General features: G+C 38.4%; 1 pseudogene; it reads right to left on the bottom strand.

The window, feature by feature from the left end:
- LOC101616919 overlaps nucleotides 1–13584 on the bottom strand; it is a 166642-nt pseudogene extending 153058 nt beyond the window's left edge.
- Nucleotides 13585–14378: the final 794 nt, after the last annotated feature.

Below are 14378 nucleotides of genomic sequence, written 5' to 3'. Positions count from 1 at the left end.
CCCATGTTTGTTGTAGAGACCCACATTAATAAGTGAATTGTTACCTCAATATAATAGTAAGAGAGACTCTGACAATAATACATTGGACCTTCAAATCCCTGTGGGCAGGGAACATATGTTCTTCTTTTCCCATCAAATTGTCAGGTGAAGGCCTGGCATGGTGGTGCACATCTTTAATCCCAGCACTTGGGAGGCAGACGTAGGAGGATCACCATTAGTTCAAGGCTACTCTGAGACTATATAGTGAATTCCAGGTCAGCCTGAGCTAGAATGAGACCCTATCTCGAAAAACCAAAAAGGGGAAAAAACATGAAAGCTGAGAATAAAGGTGAATAGAAATCCTTTCTAGAGAGCAGATTCAAGAAGATTGGAACATGAACATGGATGCTGTTCCCCAAGGGCGGGTGGGACATCACAAGTGTGCAATGTTTGTTCAGTGGTGACTCAGGATCCCTACATATCAAAGCTTGGTGCCTGGGTTCTCTATCATTGCTTGTCTCTGGACTGAGATTATGATGGTTATCCTGTCACTTTCAGTACAGATACAGTGTGGATCTTGTGTCCTTACAAAGACTGATTGTTTTAAAAGCTTGGCCCCAGCATAGCACAAGAGGGTACATTAGCACTATTAAGGAGACATTATTAGTAAGGGTCATTCAGATCATTGGAAAATGGTCCTTCCAGTGGATAGCAAGACCACTCTATGCTTCATCTTCTTTTTCACTTGCTAGAGTTAAGGAAACTGCTTTGCCTGGCCACATTCTATAATGTCTTGTACAGAACCAGTGACTCATGGCCTAGAACCTCCAGAATAGTGAGTTAATATCAACATGTTCTAATTGCAAGTTGATAATTGCATAACTACCACAGCACTATTTGATGTTTGGATGCTGGTCATATGCTGAGAATGGTCCTTGTTATTATGAGCAGTTTCAAGCAGACAACAGTGCCACACAGAGATGTTAAATTTGTGGTGTGAGAATTGAATGAATCTTTCAAGGTCCCAAAATGAATGTAGCATTACCTTCTTATTGCTGACACAAAATACCTAACCAGAGGCAGCTTAAGGGAAGAAAGGGTTTAGTTGAGCATATAGTAGAGAGGAAGGTTCATCATGACAGTGAAAGTATGGGACAGCGGCAGCCAGGGATTCACATTTTATTACAAAAGCAGGAAGAAAAGAGCCCGGGTGAGCTGGCTTTGCACACCCAGGTTGCTGAACTAATAAATTGCAAGTTAAGCTTGCAGTTACAAACCTTGTCCAGAAAGGTTCCAAGTCCTAAAGCTCCACAGCTTTCTACCAGCTTTGGACTAAGTATTCAAACCACAGAAAGCTATGGGGGACATTTTACATTCAATGAACTGGATTAAGTTTGAGTGCATTGAATGTATGAGAGATGTGAGTAATTGTAGTGGTATAAGTTACTTTTCTCTTTGCTGTGACAAAAGAAACTTAAATCTTTCTGGCATTACTATTATAGACATGCCCTTAGTTATATTTCCATGGCCATTTTAAATACAACCAACAGTGAAAAGTTTCCATTATCATGACCATAAGAGATAACAATGGTAAATGAAGTTTATAACCACAATAATTACCTCTCCTGCATCTAGAAGGCTTGACATTTCCTTAGATGATGTAGTGGTATATAATTGATGAGCCCTTGACTTTATTTCTGTTAGTAAATTAGATGTGACAAGAAGTATAACTTTGAAGGCTAGGTCTTAATGTTTACTTACATGTATTTTCATGTAATTATACCATCATTAACATTGCTACTGCTTCTGAAGCCAGACCTCCAAACTAAGAAGCACGGGACATAATAAGGCAGCTAGAGTTTCCTTTATATGGAGAGCAAACTAGACACCTCCCCTCCACCAACCAGCCCTTTTTCCACCCCAGACAGAGATCCATTTAACTAACTGTAAAAAAAAAAAAAAAAAGAAGAAGAAGAAGAAGAAGAAATGCCTTGTGTCCCACAGATATACCTGTATTTTAGAATATATAATTACTTCAACAGCAATGCATGTTACTGAATAAATATACTATAATGACGATATTTATTTCCAGTTTGAGCTGAGCACTCCTGTCACTTCTTCCCAGCACTATGATAATGTATGAGTCATCCCAAGATCACTGCTATCTGAAAAGGTTCACTACCAAAAGTGAGAGTAGCATTAATATATAGGTATGAATATTAAGAGAAGTGCTTACTGAGCAGTTTGATCAGCATAGTACATACATTTAGCCAGACAGTAGCAGATGTTACACTCCTAAGGTTCACGACTACCCGTGTTTTAGGCTTTCAGTATCAAAGATGTGTTCCCTCCCATGGAGTGGGCCTTTAGTCTAATTAGAGGGAAGTTGGTTTCTACCATGACAGAGTGCTACTATTGCACTCATTGGCTCATTTGGCCTGGCTGGCAAAATATAAGGCTTTCAGTGTCCACTGTTGAGTATCTTCACTGGTGATTTAGAGAAGCTTCTCTTTTCAGATGTCAATGGCCTTGGAATTACTCAGAAAGCACCATGGTGCTGAGAAGAAGTGACAGAGGACTCTCAACAGTTAAATATTTCTATCACACCTTCCAAGGTTCAGGGTTCATTGTGGAAGAGGTGACGGATAGAATGTAAGAGTCAAGCTGGGCGTGGTGGCGCACGCCTTTAATCCCAGCACTCAAGAGGCAGAAGTAGGAGGATTGTCATGAGTTCAAGGCCACCCTGACATGACAGAGTTAATTCCAGGTCAGCCTGGACCAGAGTGAGACCCTACCTCAAAAAAAAAAAAAAAAAAAAAAAAAAATATATATATATATATATATATATATATATATATATATATATATATATATATATATATATGAGATGTAAGAGTCAAAGGAAGGGTAGGACTCCTTACAACATGGTCCTCCAGACACCAAATGGCCTGGATATTCATGACCTCACAGTCATGACACTGCCTACAAAAGACCATCATAATAAGAGGAAAAGATGATGACATCAAAATAAAAGACAGACTGATTGAGAGGGAGAAGGAATATGATGGAAAGTGGAGTTTCAAATGGGGAAAGTGGAGGGAGGAAGAGAATTACCATGGGTTATTGTCTACAATTATGGAACTTGTCAATAAAAAATAAATAAAAAGAAATTTCATGGATGATTTAGGTATAAAATTAATTTCTATGAACATGGGAACAATATAGGGAGATTCATAACACTAATATTTTTCATCAAGTTTTTGTAATTAGATTTTCCCTAATACCAAAATATTGAACAATTTGTCACCATTTGATGAGCTGGAGATATGGCTTAGGAGTTAAGACACTTTCCTGTGAAGGCTAAGGACTCAGGTTTGATTCCGTAATACCCATGTAAGTCAGATGCACAAAGTTGAACATGCACCTGGAGTTTGTTTGCAGTGGCTAGAGGCTCTGGTACATCCATTCTTTCTCTCTTTCTCTCGGTCTTTCTCTCTCTTTAATAAATGAATAAAATAAATAAAACTACAATTCATCACTGTTTGAATCAGGGAAAGATTGCATGAACTATAAACAAATATAAGTGCTGGATAATTAGACATAACAACATAAATAAAATCTCCAAATGATGTCCTTTATACAAAGAATCTTCTCTGAAAGCAGAGTAAAATCAAAAGAAAATGGTCCATGTATGTCTGAGATCATGGCTTTTCATAAATCATTGATGAATTTTACATGATTCCCCTAAATGTGCTACAGACTTCAAAAGTTTGAGGAACTATTTATAATCTTTATGGAGACAATAGACCATTACCCACATCACCACAGCATAAACATTACTTTTAGTAGGTAATTAATCTACCTAACAAAAATATTAGGTTTTTTTCCACAGTGACAAATAAAGCCAAGATATTTCTATCAATGGAACTTGAATATTGAAAATGTAAAATGGCATCTCATAATTTTGGTAATTATGACAGAGATGCTGGATGCTGTTTGCAGTGTTTATGTTAAGAAAATGGGAGGGAATTACCATGGGATATATTTTATAATCATGGAAAATGTTAATAAAAATTAAAAAAAAAGAAAAAAAAAGAAAAAACAACCTAACTCTCTGGATCCTGGCTGCCATCAAATAAATGTTTCAGTTACACATACTGTATTTCTAAAAAAAAAAAAAGAAAGAAAGAAAAGAAAATGGTACTAAGTAATACTGAGAAAGCAAGCAAATATTTTTTTTTTTTCCCAGAATGATTAAGTTCCAGAACCCAGCTGAGTCATCCTTCCATAGCTTTGGCCTTAGGCTAGAGAGTCCAGGTGCTGTGCTCTGCTATGCTAAGTGCTCTCGAGGCCTCCTCCATTTAACACGTGCCTTTGGGTAGTGGCCTTGTATCAAGGCCACCCTTTGATAGTGAATGGGTACATTTCTATCCTAACTGGCAAACATATGATAACTTAGATGATAACTTATTGTTCAAGATAAAATTTGACATAAATGAACAGATGAAAATTAACCACTCAGACAGCTTTTCTCAAAACTGCCAATTTTTCATTAACTGCAAATGAGATCTAGTTATACCTGCACTTCCACCACACATTCTGACAGCTCAGAATTTACCACTGCTTCAAAACAGTTCTGCCATCCACCTTTAATGGCCAACTATGGAATCTCAACCTCACAAAAACAAAAAAAACAACAACAACAAAAAAATCAATAGGCAAAATTCTGATGATTTTCTGGTAATTGTAGTACATGTATTCTAAGTCAACCCATTATGTAAATCCAAATATAATGACGGTATTTACTGAGACTATAGTTCAGTGGATCAGTGTTTGCATAGCATTGCATATCCTTAGGTTTGAACCAAACGGCTCAAAAGAATTTTTTTTTCCCCTCTTGGTCATTTTAACGTGGTGTTATGCACAATTCTTTGTTGGTGTGGTGAAAGAGGTGGCTGGGAATCAAATCTAAGGTCACACACATGCTGGACAAATGATTTGTAGCCACACCTCCAGGTCTTATGATAAACACATTCAGGTTTTATTTCTTTTATATAATGTGAAATGTCCCAAAGGTAGTTTATTATGTTTTCACTTTGTATACATTCCATCAAAATCCAGAACAGAGCAAAAATGGACACAAATTTAATTCAAGTAGCTTATCATTTGTTTAATGGGTATAATTCAGATAAATCTAGAATAAAAAAAAAACATGAATTTAAAATATTTACAATGTAGCTTTCATATGTAAACATGGACTAAGTTGTAAAAAAAGGCCCATATTTCTAATTCCTTGGTATTTGTGTCATGTCTTTGGAAATGTGTGCATACATAGGAACATAAAATATTGTATAGATATGATATCTAGAGTAATATGGTAAATGTTTTATATATATATATATATATATATATATATATATATTTATATATATATATATATATATATATATATATATACACACACACATTATAATTTATATTCTATGAAATATTTCTTTTTAAAAATATTTTTATTTATTTATTTATTTAAGAGTGACAGACACAGAGAGAAAGACAGATAGAGGGAGAGAGAGAGAATGGGCACGCCAGGGCCTCCAGCCTCTGCAAATGAACTCCAGACGCGTGCACCCCCTTGTGCATCTGGCTAACGTGGGACCTGGGGAACTGAGCCTCAAACCGGGGTCCTTAGCCTTTACAGGCAAGCACTTAACCGCTAAGCCATCTCTCCAGCCCTCTATGAAACATTTCTGTAGATTTAATACACAGTTCTCTGAATAATCTTATCCAGAAGGTATTTACTATAATATTCTCTGGATGAGCAAAAGGGGCTACAAATTATTGAAGGGAGTTCAAAAAAGTCATACTATCATGCTAATTATTATTTTATATTCTAATTTCTTTAAGTTATTACATATATATTTCTTCTTTAAGCAGTGGAAAAATAAATTTGCAATACCTTCACAATATAAACTATTAAATAAGAGTATATAAATTTGTAGGAAAGTTAAGAGGTGATAATATTTAGTAAGAGTGTCCCTTACACAAGAGATTAGATGTTTGTGATTATTTTTTAACAATATTTTATTTGTTAGAGAGAGAGAGCCAGATAGGAAATGAGCACTCCAGGGCCTCTATCCAATGCAAACAAACTCCAGACACTTGTGCCACCTTATGTATCTGGTTTGATGTGAGTACTGGGTAATCAAACATAGGTCATTTGGCTTTGCAGGTAAGTACCTTAACCACTAAGGCATCTCTCCAGGCTCAAAATATTGTGATTATTTTAATTGAACAGTAGAATTTTGAGGTAATTTCCCATATGAATCAGAATAATCTTGAGAATAAGTAAGACTGTTACACACGTTATTACTTTTTGTATTTTTTGTCAGATTTGGTATAAAGATTTATATATGATTAGTTATCTTCAAAAATGCTTTCATTATATATCAATTTTACTAGAATTTACTAGAATAGTATGTCAATATCAGGATTTGTTAGCTTTATGATTATATATGTGAAAAATAAAATATTATAAAACATCCAGAAGAACTGAAGCAATTTCATTTTAATATAATTTGCAATAGTAAGTAATTCAATTCTAGATAACTGCTGTAATAAAAATTGACATCCAAAAGGCAGTGAAGTAATATTTAGGGCAATTCAGTGAGTTTACAGAAGAACATACAATTGAAAAAAAAAGAGGAATATTTTGTTATAGAATGCTCCTCTGTAGTTCATACCATATAGGCATACAGCGATCATGTCTTTCTAAGCAGTGATATTGTTTCTTTCATAAGATTAAAATTCAAATAGTTTAAATCTTATTGAAATTTATAACATAATATCAAATCTTTGATTTTCAAATAAGTTATTAAAAAAGAATCATTGACATACAAAATATATATACTAATAAACCGAACCAATCCAGATTCTCACCATTTATTTATTTATTTATTGTTTTTTTTTTTTTAATTTAATTAGTTTTCTTTTCAGCAAATACAGGCAGTTTGGTACCATTGTTTAGGCTCATCTATGATTTACCCCCTCCCATTGGACCCTTCTTTGCTACGTCCACGGCGACCTCGCCTGTGTAGCAAGCAGAGATGCTTCTGCAGTGGAAGAGAGCTGAGGACAGAGGGCCAGCACTCTTCGGAGGGATGCCCCCGGTGACCCCTTGGCAGTCAGTTACTGTAATGGTTCCTGCTGCCCATGAAGTCACGACGACCTGATTACTGGTGCCAATGAGCTGTTTTCTGCGTTCTGTTTCTTTCCTGCTTTCTTCTGGTTGTTTGTCAAAGAACAGCTAGTTTCTATGCTACACTTACTATTAATCATGCACACAATCAGAGTACAAGAAACAATTTGAGTATTGAATGTGCCCCTCCTATGATTAGGGCAATGGAGGAAATGTATAACTCTACTAAGAATAAAAAATTAACTCTAAAACAGTTTTTAGATGGTGTAGAGTAGAAACAGCTTATGATGTTTTAGAACAATACTGATCCTGAGAAAGTGAAAGTAGAAATGTTAATCGGTAATGTTCATAAGAAGCATGACAATTCTGCAGAAAAGAAGTTACAAAAGTTGGGGTATTCCCACCAGAACGCTTCCTGGAGGGTATGTTCAGTACTTGATCAAGGGTTGATAGTAGACTTCCAGAGCTGGGAACTACCTAGATCCACTCCCCTATGAGGGAGGATATGATGAATTCGGTAATAAATGAATAAATTATGAAGGAAAAAGGAGGCCATGGCATTCTCTTCCATTTATGGGAACGCTTAACAAGAAAGCGTAAGCCTTGGTGTTTATACAGTCCTTGGGGTATAAGAAATAAGTAACCTGTTATTCACCTTACACCTTTTACCCTAGTTTCTGTTCGTATAATGTTGTGGTCAATGATGCGAGACATGCTTCTCAGAAAATGGGTACATTTTCTGCCTGATAAACACTACACGTATGCTTACAATAGAACAATACTTAAGATTGTTTAGATTAATGATTTCTGAGATCACTTGTTGGCTTGCTAAGTTTCCCTGTTCAATCTGTATAAAACCTTCATGAAACCTTCAGTAAATTGCAGCAGCATATTCAACTTAGAGTGTGTCTGTCTGTCATTTCCTCGCCGAATCGCGAGTTCTCCTTGAGCCTTCACCCTTGTTCTCCCTCGGTCCTGATCTCCCCGAGAGTCAGTCCGCGGCACTTCTTGTTGATGTAAATGGGTCGTGCATTGTGGAGTTAGCCCACAGTTATTGGTATGATAAATGTCTCTGCAAATCATGACCCAACATGTGAGTCTGACATTCTTTACATCCCCTCTTCCACAAATGTCCCTGAGCCATGTTGGGTTCATTTTTGGTCTGCTTCAGAGCTGAGGTGTTGGGGGCCTCTGAGGCTCTGGCTCTCTGACTTGGTAGGAGTTGATTTTTCTTTGTTTTGGTCTCCTTCCCTTTTGTGCTGGTATCCAGTTCACAGGAAAACATCACCCTTGCTTGTTTCGCCAATTGTCCTTAGTTTCAGTTGGGCCCCTTTTGAGGTATGTTGAGGCATCTTTCTCCTTAGGATCTGCATCTATCTGAAAAAGAGAAGCAGATTCTCAAAGGGAGAGTAAGTTATCACCCAGAAAATTGAGATAACACTTTTTTGATAGAGAGTTTGCTAGGTGTAGGCCCTCTTGTACCCCGTGATTGATGGTAGCTTGATATTGAAGAGTGGGCTTATGTTTGGGTATGGTTCTGACTTGTCTCCTAGCTCCAGCTATGGGTCTAGTACCACTGAGGGGATCATTTAGCCAAATCTAGAGTAGTTGGTTACTCACCATGGCTGTGTGCCACTATTACACTTGTGTGGGCATCACATCAGGTTATTTGTTGCTAATTAGGTTAGACAATGAGTTGCTTGGACAGATCTTGGTCATTTCCCCCAGTCGCCCATGTAGCACCTTCTGGCACTAGACATGCTGACTGTCTGGGGACTGACTCTCTCCTGGTTTCCAGCCATGCCATTCCATTTTACATGTCAGCTGTGTATGGAGTCTTCAGCAATAGGGTCTTACCACTGGACTTTGGTGGGTCATAAAGTACTCTGACAGAAGTCTGTCATTGTTTTGGGAAATATTGTAGGTTTCGCTGATCAAAAGCTCATTGTGGATGGTAGCCCCAAGCTGGAAGTGGGGGTTACAGGTCAGTGCCCACTAAGAAATTGAGGAAAAACATAACTAATATACAACAGTTAGAGAGGAGAGAGATAGAGGAGAGAGGGGGAGAGGGAGGGAGGGAAGATGTAGGAGATTTAGGTCAGTCTTGATCCTACCCTCTCCAGGTTCAGGTGTAAGGGTCTAGTGAAGGTTCAGCCATTTGGTCTGTCTTTTAGGAAGTAGAATTGTATGGTACCATTGCCGATTGGGTAGAGATTACTGTTTTCTGCCCTTCAATGCCCTCCCCGCCCTCCCTATCCATCCATTTGTCTAGTACATGAGGTGCTTGCTGGGTATATAAGGTATCTTGGATAGATTCAGGTTAGGTGTTGTAGATGATTGAGACTATGTGTAGATTTTTTTTCTGTGATTGGGGAAGTTCACTGAGTATGATCTGTTCCAGGTTTAACCATTTTTCCTCAAATTTCTTTGTGTCATTTTTTCTTACTGCTGTATAGAATTCCATTGTGTAGATATACCACATCTTTGTTATCCATTCTTCTAATGATGGACATCTGGGTTGATTCCAGCTTTTAGCTATTGCGAATTGAGCTGCTACAAACATGGTTGAGCAAATCTCTCTGGCTTGTGGTTTGAAGGTTTTAGGGTAGATGCCCAGGAAGGGTATAACTGGGTCTGTTGGTATTTCTATAGTCATCATTTTCAGGAGTCTCCATATTGCTTTCCAAGGTGGTTGTGCCATCCTGCATTCCCACCAACAGTGAATGAGTGTCCCTGCTTCACCACATCCTTGCCAGCATTTATTTTCATTTGATGTTTTGATGTTGGCTATCCTTATTGGGGTAAGGTGGAATCTCATAGTTGTTTTAATTTGCACTTCTCTGATGATTAAAGATGATGAACATTTTCTTAAGTGTGTGTTTGCTATTTGTATATCTTCCTCTGTGAATTGTCTGTTCAACTCTGTGCCCCATTTTGTGAGTGGGGTATTGTTCTGCATATTGTTTAGACTTTTGAGTTCTTTGTCATTTGCATATAGAAATGCTACTGATTTTTGTGCATTGATTTTGTATCCTGCTACTTTTCTATAGGAGTTAATCACCTTCAGGACTTTTGGGATGGAGTCTCTCGGGTCTCTTATATACACAATTATTTCATCAGCGAATAGAGCTAACTTAACTTCTTCCTTTCCAAATTGTATCCCTTTTATTTCCTTCTCCTGTCTTATTGCTTGGGCTAGGACTTCCAGAACTATAGTGAAAAGCAGAGGTGAGAGAGGACTTCCCTGTCTTGTTCCTGATCTCAATGGGAATTACTCCAGTCTCCCCCCATTAAATATTATTTGGGCCTTTGGAGCTTTGTATATTGCCTTTATTATGTTAAGATGAGAACGGGCCATGCCCATTCTCTCCAATGTTTTGATCATAAAGTGATGTTGTATCTTGTCAAAGGCCTTTTCTGCATCTATCGAAATGATCATGTGGTTTTTATGTTTAAGCTTGTTTATGTGGTGTATTACATTGACAGATTTTCATATGTTGAACCACCCTTGTGTTCCTGGGATAAATCCCACTTGGTCAAGGTAGGTAATGCTTTTGATGTGTTGTTGGATTCGGTTTGTGAGTATTTTGTTCAGGATCTTTGCATCTATGGTCATTAGGGAGATAGGCCGGTAGTTTTCTTTTCTTGTGGCATCTCTGCCTGGTTTTGGGATTAGGGTGATACTAGCTTCATAGAAGGAGTTGGGTAGCTTTCTCTGTTCTTCAATTGTGTGGCACAGTTTTCAAAAGATTGGTTTGAGTTCTTCCATGAAGGTTTGATGAAATTCGGGTGGGAATCCATCTGGTCCTGGACTCTTCTTTTTTGGGAGGTTTTTTTATTACTTTTTCAATCTACGTGAGGATGAGGGGTTCATTGAGGTGATTAATCTGATCTGAGTTTAGCTTTAGTAGATGATATGCATCCAGGAATTTATCCATCTCCTCCACATTTTCCAGTTTTGTGGAGTAGAGGTTTTTGAAATAAGTCCTGATGATTTATGATTGTAATATCCTCTTGATGGATTGTTCCCTTTATAAGTAGGAAGTAGCCTTCTTTGTCTTTTTTGATTGTTTTTGGTTTGAAGTCAATTTTATCTGATATTAATATAGCTACACCTGCTTGTTTCTTATTCCCATTTGTTTAGAATATTGTTTTCCACCCTTTCACCCTGAGGAGGTTTCTGTCTTCAGTGGTAAGGTGGGTTTCTTGATGGCTGAAGATTGAGGGGTCTAATTTTTTGATCCACCCTGTTAGCTTGTGTCTCTTGATGGGTGAATTAAGGTAATTAATATTTAGGGTGATGACTGTGAGATTTGATTTGATCCCTGCTATGTTGTGGTGGTAGAGGTGTGTTGGCATTTCCATGGAATTTGAAATTTTTTTCTGTCTACTCTGTGTTTGGTTGCTGTGATCTGCTTCTTGTAGGCATTTGTGTTTGGTTATTTGTTTCTTCTCTGTGGAGAATTTCCTGGGATACTTTCTGTAGGTTTGGTTTTGTGTTCATATAATTGTAACGCTGAGTTTTGTCATGGAAAGTTTTCCATTCACCATCTATTATAAGGGAGACTTTTGCTGGGTACAGTAGTTTGGGTTGGAAGCCATAGTTTTTTAAAGTTTGGAGGGTTTCATTCCAGGCCCTTCTAGCTTTCAGGGTTTCCACTGAGAAGTCTGAAGTAATTCTGATGGGGTTTCCTTTGATAGTGGTGTGCTGTTTTTCTCCAGCTGCTTTTAGGATTTTCTCTTTGGTGTCAATGTTTAGAGTCTTAATGATAATATGTCTTGGGGAGTTTCTCCTGTGGTCTAGTCGGTTAGGAGTGCTGTTTGCTTCTTGCATCTTGATGGGCCTTTCTTTTAAGAGACATGGAAGTTTTCTTCAATTATTGTGTTAAATAAGTTCTCCATGCCTTTGGTCTGAAATTCTTCTCCTTCTGGTATTCCAATGATTCTGATATTAGGACATTTAAGTGTATCCCACAATTCCTTCATGTTCTGTTCACAGGAACTTTTGAACTTACTGAAATTTTTGGTCTCTCAAACTGTTTCTTCCATCCTGTCTTCCAGATCAGAGTTTCTATCTTCCACTTCGCTGACTCTATTCTTGAGAGCCTCTAGCGAGTTTTGGACTTGTTCAATTAAGTTTGCATTTTCTACTACTTTCCTATGTATCACTTTCATCGCTCTGTCCAGCTCCCTTTTCACCTCATTTTCTGATTTTCTTGATGATTCTTGGAAATCATCCTTGCATTTCTTTATGTTTTCATTTAGTGTGGCCAGCTGATTTTTAAGGTCCTCTTTTTTTTCACTCTCCCTCAACTCTCTTAGCTCTCTTTGAATTCCTTCCAGTGTCTTATCATATTGCTCTAGCTTAGTGATGGTAGCATCCACATGATTATCTGTCCTTTGTAGCTTTCCTGCTAGTTCTAGCAGTAGGTTGGTCAGGGTTGCATTGTTCATAGCTTCCACTTGATGTTCTGATCCTAAACACTCTTCTATGTTTTGGTTAGATGTAATCCTTGTTGGACTGGGTGATCTGTCTGGATTTTCTTGCATTTTATTTTTCACGTTATTTCTTTTGCGCTATGGTCTACCCATGTCAGTGTATGGGCAGGTAGGTGGGTGGAGCAACATGGGATCTAGCTCAATGAGAATTCAAGGCAGCCTGGGACAGTTGCAAGCAGCCTGGGTTTTTGGTCTCTCTTGCCTAAGCCGCCTATCTATTGCCTGACAGGGGTGCCTAAGTTGCCTGAATTCTCACCCAGTAATGCACCTTAGCTACCTGCCTTCGAGTTTGAAAGGGGACTGAGGTAGCAAGCCCAGAAGCTGCCCAAACTCTGGCTGGGAGCACTGGGACCTACAAACAGTCTGTGCTCTCCCGCCTCAGGGGAGTTGGGATGGGTGGCAATGGACAGGTAGGGGATGGCACCTGAGCTGGTGCTAGTGTCTCAGTGTGGACTTGTGTCTCCCTTGCTGTGGGACTGGGTCCGCTGCACATGCAATTGTAGTGCAGAGGTAGCTGATGCGGGCACGGGATCAGGACACAGCAGAAGCTGGCTGGTGGGCAAGTGATTGGAGCACAGCCGCAGGGGCTCTGGCAGCCACCTAATCACAGCAGATGTGGCCCCCGTGGGCCTGCGAATCGAGCACAGCGTGTCTGGCCAACGCACACGATCTGAGCACAAAGGTGGAGGTTCCCGCATCAGCGCAGCAGGCTGGCGGGTGAGATGGGCTGGCGGGTGCGCGATCGGAGCACAGCCACATGGTGCGGGGTGCGGCAGCTGTATATGTGGGGGTAGACTACCGACCCGAGGCGTATGCATGCTTCCCTGTTTTTCCCCACTCTGTGCCCTCCCACTGCCAAGAAGACCCTGAAAACCCTTAATTTCTTGCCTTTCTTTCCCTGATATCGGCATCGCAGCTAGGCGGTTGCCATCTTGGCTGGAAGTCCAGATTCTCACCATTTAAATTTCTCTATTATGATATTGTAATATGGTGCTTAATTATTTCCCAAAGAAGATTTAAATTTTGAAGAATAGTTATTTAACCCTTGGTACCAATGATTTTCTCATTTTATGTGATTCAATTGGTTTATAAAAATATTTGTAATCAGTTTTCCATAACAGCAGTCTATCCACAGATTTTACCAATGTAGATCAAAATATTTAATAAGAGTGTTTCCTTATTTAGCATGTAAAGACATGTTCTTCTCATTTTTTCCAGAATAATACAAAAATGACTATTGTCTTAGCTTTTGAATTGTATTAGTTAGTGTAAGTAACCCCGAGGTGATTTGAAGGGAAAATATTTTACAGGGTTTCCTGAGTTCTGGTCTTGCAACCCACGATGAATGATGAATGCCAACATGGGCTGAAGGGTCAGCTAAGCAAGATTTTATTTTAGAAAGAAAGCAAAGCAGAAAGCTCCCTAGCTGGGAAGGACCCTGGACAGGGTATCATATTACTTCTTGGATCTGAGTTTTGTATACTTGAAACTGTATGTTAATCACCATAGATTATTTGTAACTGAATCATTTAATGAGTTTTTAATAACTTGTAAATAATTAAAGCATCCTCAAATAAAATAGCTATAAATTAAATGGGAAATTATTTCTAATATTGTCATCAACTAGAATACTATGGTGCTCAATTTGACAGATGTCTTTCTTTTATTCAAAGGGAATCCAGTATCAGTTTCAAGTGTAAACATG

Source organism: Jaculus jaculus, chromosome 12, assembly GCF_020740685.1.
Source record: "Jaculus jaculus isolate mJacJac1 chromosome 12, mJacJac1.mat.Y.cur, whole genome shotgun sequence".
Lineage (NCBI taxonomy): Eukaryota > Metazoa > Chordata > Mammalia > Rodentia > Dipodidae > Jaculus > Jaculus jaculus.
Note: the sequence above shows the minus strand (reverse complement) of the source record. Positions and strands in the feature narration are given on the sequence as shown.